The sequence below is a fragment of the Sinocyclocheilus anshuiensis genome, unplaced genomic scaffold (genome assembly GCF_001515605.1).
Source record: "Sinocyclocheilus anshuiensis isolate Anshui unplaced genomic scaffold, SAMN03320099.WGS_v1.1 scaffold1580, whole genome shotgun sequence".
Classification (NCBI taxonomy): Eukaryota; Metazoa; Chordata; class Actinopteri; order Cypriniformes; family Cyprinidae; genus Sinocyclocheilus; species Sinocyclocheilus anshuiensis.
Window position 1 is genome coordinate 502,736 of NW_015557283.1, and position 15,760 is coordinate 518,495.

Sequence of the window (15,760 nt, forward strand, 5' to 3'; positions counted from 1 at the left end):
CCTTCATCATTGTCCCATCGCATCCCATATGGCATCTGATCGGATTATCCCACAACAGACCAATAAAGATGTAAAGAGTGCATGAAGCTGCTGGAGTCCATTCTGTCTGCTTTCATGCAATTATACATGAGCACGGATGAATCATTCATGGATATTATGTCAGCAGACGAAAACTGCGGACGGCAACGGAGGAGAACAAACGAGCGCGGTGTTCCTCTGTTTGTCCAGATGCATTAACCTCAGGAGACCTCGACGGGAGGATGATCTCAGCGCGGCGGTGGGGCGGGAAGAGCACTGAAATGTTGAGGTGACCTTCAAGGTTTACGAGCCAGCGGCTGCGGCGTTTGCTAAGTGCTCCGCTCCGTATCATCCGTCTATCCACCTCCTACTGACCCAGTGTCCAACTGAGCTTTAGCATGAGTCACAGACACATTAAACGCTGACGCCGGGCTGTCAACACATTCACTCTCTGAAGGCTGTGGAACCAGCACTTAAAGGGTTAGTTCACCCAAAAATGAAAATTAGCCCATAAATTACTCACCCTCAAGTCATTCTAGGTGTATATGACTTTCTTCTTTCAGACGAATCCAGTCGGAGTTATATTAAAAATTGTCTTTGATCTTTCAAGCTGTTTAATGCCACTCAGCGGGTGTTGCATGCATCAGTCCAAAAGAAGTGAAATAAAAAGCGCCCATCCATAAAAAAAAGTGTCTCACACGGCTCCGGGGGGTGAACAAAGGCCTCCTGTAGCGAATCGATGTGATTTTGTTAGAAAAATATCCATATTCTAAACGTAATAATCACTTTAATCTAGCTTGAGCCAACAGTTGTACACAGAAGCAGCTCTGGGCGGATGACTTCAGCGTTGCGCATTGATCTCTCCGCTGCGCTTCCACGTGCATCACTTCTGAGCGGCGCATGCGCAGCGCTGAACTCATACATCATCCGCCTGGAGCTGCTTCTGTGTACAACTGTTGGCACAAGCTACATTAATGTGATTATTACGTTTTGAATATGGATATTTTTCTTACTAATATAATAATAATATAATATAAATCGTCTGAAAGAAGAAAGTCATATACACCTAGGGTGACTTGAGCGTGAGTAATTTATGGGCTAATTTTCATTTTTGGTTGAACTAACCCTTTAATGTTTGTTTTAGTGCTGGAAAACACAAAAAATAAACAAAAGAGCATAGCTGACATACAGACAAAATTTACATTTATCAAAATAGCGGCTTTTACAGAACTTAAACTCATAATGGTGTAAAAAAACTATTTATTTCTTCGTAAAATTCTATTCTTGGTCTAATTGCGAACAATTTCCTACTACATTATTCTAAATACCAAAAAAAAAAAAAAAAAAGTTTGCATTTAACTAAAATGCAGCTATTTCTGTCTCTAAAACAATTTTCCTTTTCTGATGACCTCATCAAGTCCTGGTATTTTTTTACTCCGCCCCCAAACCGCCTGCCGTATACTTTACATACCGTCCAATCAACTGCAGATAGACAAAATCAAGTACTTTTTCCTCACTGAAGCTCGTGTGTCACGAAAAGACATCATTTTACAAAGTAAAAGAGGTTGCAAACATCGTTTAAAGAATCTGAATTTGCATACTACACATACATTGCAGTATGCAAAATTAATATGTGCATAAATCATTGAATGTGGTAAAAAAGTATATATTCGACATACTATTTTAAATAGTACAAAACAATAAAACATAATCATTAAAATGCAGCTTTTGAAACAACTCTGAAACAACTATCCTTTCCTGATGACATCATCAAGCCCTCGGTTTTAACTCCGCCCCTCACACACCCTGCCATAAACTTTACATACGCTTATCACCATCCAATGAACTGCAGACAGACAAAATCAAGTAGATCCCGTTTCACAGAAATAAGTCATTTTACGAAGTGGGTTGCAAACATCGTTTAAAGAATCTGGATTTACATACTACCCATACTTCAAAGTACGCAAAATTAATAAAAAAATCATTGTATGTGGTAAAACAATATGCATAGTACAAAACAATTCTTGCACTAAAATGCAGCTCTTTCGGCCTCTCTAAAATGACTTTCTTTTTCTGATGACATCATCAAGTCCTCATATTTTTAACTCCGCCCCCAAGCCATTTATTTTCATACACTTTTCAAAGCATCAGCGAAGCACATGCTTATTGAAAGCATGCAAATCGAGACTCGATTCCCAAACAAGCCCCGCCCCCTCAACTCGACTGCTTGATAAACGCTGCTATGATAATTATTCCCCCCCTCGTCTTGTTGACCCTCACACTACGGATGAACTGGGATCTGCCTGAAGCGTTTTTTTTTATTAATTTATTTTAGGGCCCCCCGTGTGAGCGCAGGTACACATCAAACCCATTAAAGCGTCGAGCTGCAGCACATAAAGGCTGAAGCTTTCCTGGAAATGAACAAGTGTGAGGTCCGAGTGTAGGTTACTGTCAGCTCATACTAATGTAAAAGAGCCTTCTGCAAAAGCACTGCAAGAAAAGAATATAGTCACATACTGTGGCCGCTGTAAAATTGATGAACGCGCTCCAGTGTACTTCAATGAGAGAACTTCTCAAACACTTACAGTGAACAAGCAAAGATAACATTTGCATCTTGTAGACAGTTAGAGTAGTGAATACTAGCCGTGTAAAAAAAAAGAAACCTAGTGCTGTCTACGGCCTACACAGGCAGCTGCCTTCTTAGGCAACAACAGATTTGGAACACTGACAATAAAATAACATAAAATAAACAATTTTTAAGTATGCATATAACATAACATAATATAATATAATAATACAATAAAATAAGAATACAATAAAGTATTATAAAATAAATGAAATAAAATGATTTACATCGTCTAATTGTATAAAGAATTTAAAAAATTAAATTTAGATCTAAATGTAGAAAATAATTTAACAATACAAATAAAAATAAATAAAATAATTTAGATCCTCCAGTGTATAACTAAAATAAAACGTAGATCTCATTTTAAAAATACATAAATATAAATAAGATATTTATATTTCGATATCACGATGCATCACAATGCATTGACAATGCACTGCATCCTCAATTTTCAATTTTACTTCACATTTATACAATTTTGTCAATAAATACAAGCAGTCAGATATATGAACTGTACCTGACCTGGTTTCTTAAGTTAGTGGTATTACCTACTAGCGATGTAACATTTGAACCGAGGCATCGGAGCTTGTGTCGAAAATAAATGGGCGTGCCAGATGAAGCCTCGATTCGAAGCTTGTGTTGTGTTGTTAATTGTCATAGAAATCACGTGACCAATGACAAATGAAGCTTCACTTTCATTCAGTTACATTTTAGATACCCAGTCATATATATTTCAGAAAAATTCAATATTTGTCATATGCAATTCATATGAGTACATTATTCTTCTGTTACATCATATTGATATTCGTACTGGTATTAAATTGCACAGTTTAATGGGTAAATGAATTTATCAGAAACTCAACAAACACACACTGTTAGGCTTTTATTTGTGCACGTAACTTGAATCGATCTGTGGAATATGTGGTAGATGCCTCGTCCTACGGAGCATCTTTCACAGGCTTTTGGCTGCTATATTTTTTATTCAGAGGAAAGCCTCAGTGCTTCACGAGGCTTCATTTGCCCATCCCTACCCCCTACATATTTCATTGTGCGTGACATGATTTACACACAGCGTGTCTTCTCCAGGTCGTGCTCAGGTTGTTCATAAAAGCCGAAATATGGCCAGATGTAAGCTTTTAAAGTAGTTGGAGCATTTTTAATTACTCGCACCTCGCCTCCTTCTGCCATTAGGATCGTTCGATTTGAAGCAGCGCTGCGCAGGATGAGTGTATGACATCAACCGCAAAAGCATAAGGATCCGTCTGCTCTCTTATCGCTCTCGCGGTACTTGATCATACAGTGATCATTCTGCACAGCGGTGCTTCAAGCCGAACGCGCCTAATGTATGCTACCGCGACAAAGCACGTATGCGACAAATGACGTCAGAAAAGCGTCAGTATGTTATAATCGGTTATGGTCTATTACTGAACCGATACCAAACCGTCCTCGTCTGCATCGTGATGCATCGAAGAAACAATTAATTTCGACACCCCTAAATGCAATGCTAATCGACATAGCCTTTATCACTGCTTAGAATACTATGAAATATGTTGCGTGCCTTATTCTGTGCAAGAAGCCACATCATCTCACAGAAGGATTTATTTCAAACACTCGGCTGAGTAAAAACATGTGGTTAAATGTGGTATTTTCACATCCTTTCAGATGGAGCAGCATTTACTACACAGAGCCTCTGAGAAGCTATGCAAACAGCAGTCATAACTGCAGAACGATTTCTTCGATTTCATAATCGCGTGATTAAATCGTCTGCGATTATGAACGCGATTTTGTGTAGCTTGTCAGTGATCTACGGCTCTGTGTAGTAAATGCTGCTCCATCTGAAAGCAGGTGATGGAGATTTACTACTAATCACAGAACCGGCTTTACTGACGAGATGCGCATGACAATAGCATTCGATTAATCGTGCTGCCCTAGTTGTCAATATAGTAAAAGTTCTGCTTTTTAACTACAACTAGCTAATTAGTTACCTTCTAATTATATACTTTAATATACTGATTATACTGATTGCTTGAATAGCATAGATGGATGGATGAATGAACAAACAAACAAACAAATAGTCGCTACTTCAGTTTACATATTAGTTTGTAAAATAATAATTATTATTTAAATAACTCTGGAAAAATTAATCATCAGTTTTGTTACATCAAAGAAAAAATATGAATGTTCAGGCAAATATGTCAAAAACAATACATTTATTTACTGAGTACAATAAATAAATAAATAAATAAATAGTTGCTTGAGTTTACAGATTTTTTGTAAAATAATAATTTTGGGGAAAAAATAATCATCATTAATAAAATAAATAAATTTGAGCTTACAGGGTTTTTTTATAATAATAATAATAATAAAATCATCATTACAAATCAAAGAAACGTATAATCGTTCAGGCAAATACGACAACTTTTTTGTAAAATCTAGTTTAAATTTACAGCCTTGTTTTTTTCCCGTAAAATTTACAGCCTTGTTTTACGTACTACAAAAATATAAACATAATAATATAAAGGTAAAAATAAATACAAATATTTTTGTAAGTAAAAATAAAAGAAAAATGAAAGAAAAAGGAAAAAATTTAAAATAAAAGTATATAGTTCTAATGTTAAAAAACGTGCAATCATTCTAGTAAATATGTAAAAAAAAAAAAGAAAAATATGAGAAGTTTAATATGCCATTTACAGCCTTGTTTTATGTACTAAAACACGAACTTAAAAAAAAAATGTATAAGTACAATATATATATATAAATGTAAAAAAATAGCACATACTTTAATTTATTTTTAATTTTTTTTGTAAAATAAAAATATATAGTTCTAATGTTAAAAAACGTGCAATCATTCTAGTAAATATGTAAAAAAAAAAAAGTAAAATATGAGAAGTTTAATATGCCATTTACAGCCTTGTTTTATGTACTAAAACACGAACTTAAAAAAAAAATGTATAAGTACAATATATATATATAAATGTAAAAAAATAGCACATACTTTAATTTATTTTTAATTTTTTTTGTAAAATAAAAATATATAGTTCTAATGTTAAAAAACGTGCAATCATTCTAGTAAATATGTAAAAAAAAAAAAGTAAAATATGAGAAGTTTAATATGCCATTTACAGCCTTGTTTTATGTACTAAAACACGAACTTAAAAAAAAAATGTATAAGTACAATATATATATATAAATGTAAAAAAATAGCACGTACTTGAATTTATTTTTAATTTTTTTTGTAAAATAAAAATGTTGTAAATAATTACTCATCGTTATTCATCATTACAGTCAGTTTGGTTACACCACCAGTCCAAGTTTAGTGTAAGTGTGATATATCAGTGCCAGCGGTGCATGCTGTAGATATACGTGGCCTGATCAATCCGTCAGCGCACTGGAGCAATAGCGGCCCGCGGGACTCGCTGCGTAAATAACACAATGTCCATTCATGCAGCAACGATGAGCGTTTTCATACATAAGGAATGACAGGTACTTATCCCTCTTCACTGCCGGGAGAACTAGACTCAAATCAAGAGACAAATCTGACTACTTCTTTCAGTGCCGGGCCTAAACACAAGCACACTCGATTCCTTTCGTCCGAGTTTGAGCCAACAAAACAGCACAAAATCCTCCACTGAGACATTTAGCAACACATTTATTAAAGCAGAGATGCTTTATGACTACTTTGTGTGAGTAAATACATATATAAGGAGAGTTTGAGGACACATTTACCAAAAATCAGACAAAAACCTCCATTTTGAGACACTGAGGACATTTAGAATGACATTTATTAAAATATGGATGATTTTTGATCATTTATAATCTGTAATTTGTAATGAAATCCAACAAAAATCTCCATTTGGAGACACTGAGGCCATACAGATACACATTTATTAAAATAGAGATCATTTTTGACTAGCGTGTGTGAGTTAGTTCATATTTAGACAGTTTGAGGGTTAATTAACATGTAGAAATGAGCAAAATCTGACAAAAACCTCCATTTGGAGACACTTAGATACACATTCATCAAAATAAAGACAATTTCTGACTAGTGTGAGTGTTTGTAGTTTTTAGCAATAGTTTGAGGACAAATTTACAAGTAGAAATGGGCAAAATCTGTCAAAAACCTCTTAGACATACATTTATAAAACAACAACGCGAAACAATCAAGCTAATTTATTCAAATCTGAGATGAGATGCTGATGTAAGTCCATGAAGAGTGTGTGGCTTTGAATTACTCCACTGTCGAGCCTCGTTTTATGCAAATCCAGCACGAAATGACAGCATGTCCATTACTGTGCAAAAGCACAAATCCACCCGTCATGAAACAGTAAAAGACATCAGCCGCTTTCTTAAGAAACGAAAACAGCCTGAACTCCAACCTCACACTGATTCGTACACATATATTACATATTCAAATGCAAATGCAAAAGTTCAGTCCATGAGATGCCATATTCTGAACACTGGACGCGCTCCCGTCATGCCTTTGGTGATTCCAGCATTAATTGCTCTATTCAATTCCACTATTTAATGCATCCACAATAAAACGTGAGAATGCTGAAAATGAAACGTTTTGCATTAACATGCTATTTTACAACAAAAACAGTGCGTTGAGATAGTCTAAGTGCATGAGTACAATCAGGCAAAACACGCTTAGATAGAGAAAGCATCAGTTTCGGAGCATGCAACTGATTTCTAAAATGACTGATCTACATAAAATTTTCATAAAATGCAAATACGCGCTTAGAGACGCAGGTTTCTTAGTTTTGGGATGAAATCGTCAACTAAAACCTGTCCAGAATCCATCTACATGTTGATTTGAATAATTGAGTCCGCTGAAATGAAGTGTTGCTCACTAGTTTTTTCAGCAGGTGGGCATTTCTGGACTGAATCTCAGAAGATCGCATCGCTCAAATAGAGCCGGCATCAGCGTGCGTGGACAACTCAGATGCATAAACAGACTTTCATTATAAATAGGCTTGAAATCAGATATGCGAGGCTGGCACGGCGCACGGTGGCATCAATTCTCACTTTACACAAGCGGGGCTTTGGGATCCTGTGGGCGGGATGAGTGTCCCACGGATGAAGCTGGTGGATAACACCCCCCAAAAACGTGAAAACCGGCTGTAAAGTCTTGAAATGCATCCAAAATGACTTTATTGCTAATGCGCAAAACGCGTCTGGAGCGCAAACTGCGCACCGGGCACCACCTTCTCCGCGCGCATAGCCTACACTTGCTCAGACGCTCTTCAGAATCGCAGCACACTTCGTCTGAAGTGCATGTTTTATTCCCAGCCGTTTCTGGCATTTATACAAAGTGACTGGCGACACCTTTAACTGCTCTTACCTTGTTTTAACGAGCGCGTCTCTGTGTTCTCCGTTATTCTGCACGGGAAAAACCTCCTTACATCTTCGTGGAAGGGATAAAGAACGATAATAATCCAAGGAGAGGACAGATCCAAGGCGATAGAGAGAGCTCCGGGCGCGGGCGGCGGCGAATAGCGGGTTAAATCCCCCCGGATAGCGCTGCGTCTCGCTCGGCGCGTCTGATTTCAAGCTCCGCTCCGGAGAAACCACAGCTGTGCGCGCTGAGGAGAGCTCCAGGGTGACGTCATGGACACGCCCACCCACCGCGCGCGCGCTCTCTCTCTCTCGCTCACTCGGACTCCACCCCTCCTTTATAAGACTCTCACGCTGACCCCGCCCCTTTTAGGAACTCGCTGGCTGAAGCCACGCCTCTTTTGTTTGCTTGTAAAGGTAATTATTCTCAAAAAGGATTTCCATTAGATATTTAGTAATACAGTAATAAAATGTTATTAAATTAAAGATTTATTAGTACAGTCATAAAAATCATAATTTTTTAAATTAGAATCAGCATAGAGGCAATATAGATAATGATGTATGATTAAAATAATATTAATATAATTATTTAATTTATTTTATTAATAATTTGCAAAACAACTTTTTTTTTTAACATTACAATAATGAGAATGAGATTTGATCAGAGTAATATAAAACAGAATTATAACATAAAAGCAATATAAATGCTATTTTAATGCTAAAAATGCTACTGTAAATCATATTAACTTGTTAAAATTTACAAATTTATTGTAAATAAAAATGATAATAGATTTAACAGCATATTACATGTCATTGTTGTGTAAAATACTACTGCAAAAATATATATTAATAAAATTAAATATTAATTAATACAGTAATAAAAATCATTATTTCTGGGCAATATATACATTTTTTAATCGAAAACAGCATAAATTAAATACAATGCATTTATGATTTAAATAATATTAATAGAATTATTCAACATTTAAACAATTTGATTTATTTTAATACAGTAATAAAAATCATTCTTTCTGGACATAATTATTATATTTTTCATTACAATCATCATAAAGAAAGACAATACAGTAACGATTTAAAAAATATTAATATAATTATTCAATATTTAAATAATTAATTTAATTTAATGCAGTAATAATTTTTTTATGATTTAAATAATTATATAATTAACATCTAAATAATTAAATATATTTTAATGACAATTAAAGATTAACATTACAGCAATGATAATTTTATCAAACTTCTAAAATAAAAAGAACTGAATTACAATGTAAAAGGAATGTAAAAATGCTACAGTAAAACCTATTAACTGATTACAAATTAATTGTAAAAAAAAATAATATATCACATTATAGCTTTTGTGTACTTTTGTTCTGTTTTCTTAAATACTTTTTTCTTAATTTATTTTGATATTAGGGTGAAATATAAATCCATATAAAAAGGTTTATTAAAAGCCATCTTTTATGAATTGTATAGGGGTTTACAAACATCGGCTCTTAAGATGGCCAAGGATGCATTATTAAATGACTGGATTCAGTCTGGAGCTGGTAAAGGAAGAAGTTTTGGTGTACCAGATGGTCCCTTCTAGACTTTCAATATCTTACATGCATATTCTCAGCCTTTTGCACTTCTTCTGTTTGATACATATACCTATGCCACACGTGTGGGTTGCCACACATGCTGATCGGCTTTGGCATGAGAGCCAAACTTAGCCTGAGCGGAGGCCAGTCGGCACCAGAACGCATTGGCAACCAGAAACATCTTCTGGAGTTTGAATCCTCCACAGCAGAGTCACAAAAAATCATGCCATTTTGCCAACTGTTACACAACGCGCTCTTCCGTTTTAGGCTGATTTCATGATTCATTTACACTTTTGAAAGGAATACCCTGAAGGCTTCTCCTTCTCCTTACAGCTAAATCTCTCGTCCTTCCTTTCTACTGATCTGTCACAAAGCAGCTACGGTTTGCAGGGTCGTCACTCTGATTTAATGATAAATATTCGGGGAGCTCGATGTGACTGGAATAAAAGACAAAAACAAGCAGTTCCTGTCAGGTCTGCACTCATTAGATTAAGTGTGCTAATGTATATGGAAGCCTATTTCCCCCACATAAAAAAAAATGGTTGAAACTGATGAAAAATTAAAATTTTGGCTTAAATTTGCCTCTAATTTGAAGCCTCTGGCTTGATTAGTTGGGGACACTTCATTTCCAGCGATACCGTTGACTTGATTGCAAAGATACTATTTAAACTGAGCTGGATGTTGACATCACTGAATTCAATGATGAACTGTCTTTAACTGAAAAATTTGTGTTTACTATTGTCATTTTGCATTATTGACACTATTTTCCTAATTAATGCTGTTCAGTTGCTTTGACACAATCTGTATTGTTAAAAGCGCTATATAAATAAAGGTGACTTGACTTGACTTAAATGTCATAATTATGACATTCTAAGTTGTAACTATGACTTTAAAAGTTGAAATTATGACATACTAAGTCATAATTATGGCATAAAATTGAAATTGACATATTTCATATTTCAATACGACATACTTATGTTGAAATTATGACATACTAAGCCACAATTATGACAAAGTCGAAATTATGAGATAAATCAAAATTATAACATAAATGGTTGAAATTATGACATACTAAGCCACAATTATGACAAAGTCGAAATTATGAGATAAATCAAAATTATAACATAAAAGGTTGAAATTATGACATACTAAGTCACAATTATGACAAAGCCAACATTATGAGATAAAAAGATTTAATTATGAGATCAAACGTTGAAATTATGACATAAGTCATAATTATGAGATGAAAAGACAAAATGATGACATTAAAAGTTGACATAGTAAGCCTCAATTATGACAAAGTCGAAATTATGAGATAAAAAGTCATAATTTTGAGATAAAAAGTCAAAATTATGAGACAAGTCTAAATCGTGACATACTAACTCATAATTATGACAAAGTTGACATTATGAGATATAATTATGAGATAACACATTGAAATTATGACATACTAAGTCTTAATTATGAGATAAAGTCAAAAGTAAGACTCAAGTTGAAATTCTGACATACTAAGTCACAATTATGACAAAGTCTAAATGATAAGATAAAGTCATAATTATGAGATAAAAAGTCATAATTATGACTTTAAAATTTAAATCATGACAAGTCAATTATGAGAAAAATGTCAAAATTATGACATACTAAATTGAACATAAGATAAAAAGCAAAAAATCATATCATAATCATAATATAATTTTTTATCTCATAGTTATGACGTACAGTAGTATGTCATGATTTCGACTTTCTGTCTCATAATTATGACTTTTTATGTCATAATTTCAACTTGGTATGTCAAATTCAAATTTTAAAGTCATAATTACATCCTAGTATGTAATAATTATGACTTTTAAAGTCATAATTTTGACTTTTCATCTCATAATTATGAACTGCAAAATTATGATTTCTTTTCTTATGTGGCGGAAATGGGCTTCCATAAATAAGAGCGCTCGCTAACGCAACAGCAGCTTTATGGGCAACTGGACAGACTGAGCTTCCTGTCGTCTCCTAGTTTCTCTGCATTGCTGCTCTTGTGGCATTATGGGATATCTATGGCAACTGTCTAACGGATGGAACAAGTAGGCGAGGGTGCTAAACTCTGACAGAAAATGGAGGCACTTCCTTCTGTCGGTGGATGGCTTGCAATCTCATGCACAACGGTAAAAAAACAACACCATCCCCACAGCCACACTAATACTATAAATACCTCACCCAATGCTGCAGATATTTCACCATGAATAATCAGCTAACTCAGACTAACTCTGAAGCAACACAGATCATGTTTAAACACACTTTTCAAGCTCGCTTGCTACATATTTTATATTATTAGTGGTGTTTGCTAATACTAACTTGCAATTAGAAACTGAAGCGAAACCATAACCCCAAAACCTCAAAAGAATGACATTTTGGAGCGTAACTTATCACACCAAATATGTTGTAGTATTTTAAGTGCTAAATATTAATTTTAAGTATCCATTGTATGCTATTAGCATGTTTGCTCATGTAACTTGTGATTAGAAATGAGAACAAACTCTAATTCAAAGTGCAACACATTTGGTGCAACAAGTTACACTTCAAATGTAATACTTAAACGGACGATAAAACGGGCGAAAATAACGAACAACATGCACAGAAGGAGTCATATCTACAGACAAGTATATCACAGAGCCTATTTGTGAGCCTGGAGCACAAAAGCAGTCATAAGTCGCTGGGGTATATTTGTAGCAATAGCCAACAATACATTGTATGGGTCAAAATTATAGATTTTTCTTTTATGCCAAAAATCATTAGGATATTAAGTAAAGATTATGTTCCATGAAGATATTTTGTAAATTTCCTACCGTAAATATATAAAAACGTAATTTTTGATTAGTAATATGCATTGCTAAGAACTTCATTTGGACAACTTTAAAGGTGATTTTCTCAATATTTAGATTTTTTGCACCCTCAGATTCCAGATTTTCCAAAAATTGCCAAATATTGTTCTATCATAACAAACCATACATCAATGGAAGGCTTATTTATTCAGCTTCAGATGACGTATAAATCTCAATTTCGAAAAATCGACCCTTATGACTGGTTTTGTGCTCCAGGGTCACATTTAGACTCCGGCCAATAAGTAACCACCTAGAAACCACCAAGATAACCTTATTCAGAACACGTATGCAACATTTCACTAATGTTTTGCAGTTGCAAGGACCACAAACCTTGTATTTCCTACCTGCATCTTCATAGTTTTGCCCATGTAATAATTTGCAGGTATAAAACTCTGCTGACTTGATCTAATTGGGCTGCATGTAAAAAAATAGATGCTCCGAAACACGCAAAACTCAAGCTTGAGCGAGAGAGAGCCTCTCCCGGGACCGGCTGTTATATGATGTCTTGACATGTCTTTCAACATTAGTTTCTACTTCATCTTTTCATATCTCTTCATAAGAGATGTTTGCGCTGGATGTACGCCCACCCCAAGGGTAGTGTGCTGAATATAGACGCCAATGATGAACTTCTTAATGAGTGTCGGTTGCTATGAAACAACAGTTGGTTAATTGTTAATTCACGCCTGGCAGTAAGACTTGACACCGTGGGCTGACTCTTGTCAATGCACGCGATTCGGCTGACGGTAAGTGAAGCTGGTGTCACATGTTTTCATGTATGTACATGGAATGGACTTCTATGATTCAGTACGCTAATTTAGCGCTACTTAGTAGTGTTCAATAAATCAGTTGAAGATAGACGGAGCGGGAACACTTCCCGCCAAAATCCCGCTGGTTACGCTCAAGCAGATAAGCGGTAGCTCGGGTTCTGTCTGTGTCTCTGGGCTGAACTACCAGACCTGATTTACTCCTCGGCTGCCATGTTGGCACCAATTAAAAGTGGCAGAGGAGGCCGGCGCTGAATCCTAATTACAGAGCTGATTGCACCGCCGCGGTGGGTGAGATCTGGACCAAAACACCCAGCTGTTACCGGCTCCCCGAGAGATCGGAGACCACCGGAGTCTGGATCCAGAGTCACATCTGGACACGGCGTCAAGATCCTGTTATCACATTCACAGCGGATAGAAAGATATCAAAACTGCAGCTGGGAGAATATGCCATTAAACTTACAATGGTTAAACATTAAATTAAAAGCACACGGACAAACACTATAAATACAACTAAAACGTTTTGATAAATTCTGCAGATATAAACAAATATCGTCACAAGAAATAATAAATCTTAGTAGAGTAAACGAATTGGCAATTAATACTTAAACGTTGTACAATAAAGAAAGACAGGTTAATAAAAAAAGTTTAATTACATTTTAAAAATCAGATTCAAAATCAAAACAAAAATCATTCTAATTATAAAATAATAAAACTATAAATTAATTTTAAGTTAAATCCGAAGTGTTCCATTTTTTGCAAACAAATGTGCAATAAATACTTACAAACAAAAAAATAAATGAATAAAGTTTTTTATTTTATGGAAATGGATATTTATTTTGGTCAAAATCTTTAAAAGAATATACAATAAATGCTTATAAATAAATAAATAAATAGCATATGTGAAACTTTTCGATTGAATCTGTAATAAAGTCTTAATAAATAAATAAATATAAATGTAAATAAATAAATATAAATACATTTTAAATTAAATAATTAAACATTAAATATTTATCTGAATGAATGAATGAATAAATAAATTGCAACAAATGCTTAACCTAAATAAATAAATGTATTCATTCAGCAGCTTCTTTAAAATTAAGTCACAATTGCATATGTATAATAATGCAATAAAATGCAATAAATGAAATAAAAGCTTATTCTAAATAAATTCCTTTAAAATCTGCAATACAGGCTTAAATAAATAAATCAAGTAATGAATTAATTTCTTTAAAACTGGATATGTTTAATCTGTAATAAAGGCTTAACATCAATCAATCAATTCAATTAAATTCAAGTTTATTTGTACAGCGCTTTTCACGATACAAATCGTTGCAAAGCAACTTTACAGAAAATGAAGTTTCTACAATAAGAAATTCATAAAGTCATTACTATTAAACTGTGAGGGAATATTTAGGGAATCAATCAATCAATCATATATTCCTTTGGAAGGATCTGTGATAAACACTTAGCTGTTAAATAAATCAAATGAACAAATAAAAACCTATAAAATTATATAAAAATAATTAAATTACAGTATTTACAGTACAAAAAACTGCATTAAAAAATGAATTATTATTATTATAACTTTGTGTTGTGCAACTGTCTTTCCCGAATTGTTCATTCTCCTTTCTGCCACAAACAGTCACATTCACACACATCCATACAAAATACATTTATCCACTTATACGGTTTATATTTACTGAAATCACTGCAAAGCCAAAAATCCTCACAAGGCCAATAAAACCCATTTATACTGAGAAACACTGAAATCCAGACACAGTTATAAAAAGCAGGAGTGAATGCTGTAATGAAGATTTAAGTGCAGTTTTACTAAGTACACACTCATCAGCCCAACACTTCATCTGAGCTGAACAGCAAATCAATGACGACCAGGACAGATGTGCTGCATTTCCATGAGAGGAATAGGTCACGCTAATTAATAGTCTGCAAAGTATCGCCCGAGATCACGCGGAAAGGTTCACGCATTCATCTGAATGTCTATGAACATGCTATGAACATCTCTGTATAAAAACATTGGAGAAAAATCTAAATTGGATAGGTTTAAATCTTTGAACTAATGTGCAATGAACCTAAATAAATAAATGTAACTAATTTTAATTAATTAATTAATTAACTTACTTTAAACATTCATTGTTCAGAGTTAAACATATCCACATATTTTCAATTTTGAAGATTTCTTTTATTTATTTTTTAGATTTTTTGTGTCACTCTGAAATAAATAAATAAATAAATATTAATTAATAAATATATAATATGATGTAAAATGTTTGGAGGAATCTATAAAAATGCTTAAATATTATAAACCTAATTAAACTAATGTTACAGAAATATAAATCATTTATATTTATATATTTATGAATTCTAAATTTATATCTCAAAAAATAAATGATAGTAGTGGGAATTAAATGAAAAACTCAGAATTAAAAAAAATGATAATGGAACTTTTTGAAATGTTGTGTAACTCTTTGAAAGGATCTGCAATAAAGGTTTAACCAATAAATAAATATCCTATATTTGTTTGAA

General features: G+C 33.9%; 1 protein-coding gene across 2 annotated transcripts in view; it reads right to left on the bottom strand.

Annotated features, from left to right (window-relative positions):
• LOC107679075 (receptor-type tyrosine-protein phosphatase S-like) overlaps positions 1 to 8,276 on the bottom strand; it is a 249,286-nt gene extending 241,010 nt beyond the window's left edge. For both annotated transcript variants that reach the window (XM_016474496.1, XM_016474495.1), the window contains exon 1: positions 7,986 to 8,276. The gene's annotated coding sequence lies outside the window, so the exon portion shown is untranslated. The remainder of the gene's footprint in view (positions 1 to 7,985) is intronic.
• Between the last annotated feature and the right edge of the window lie 7,484 nt (positions 8,277 to 15,760).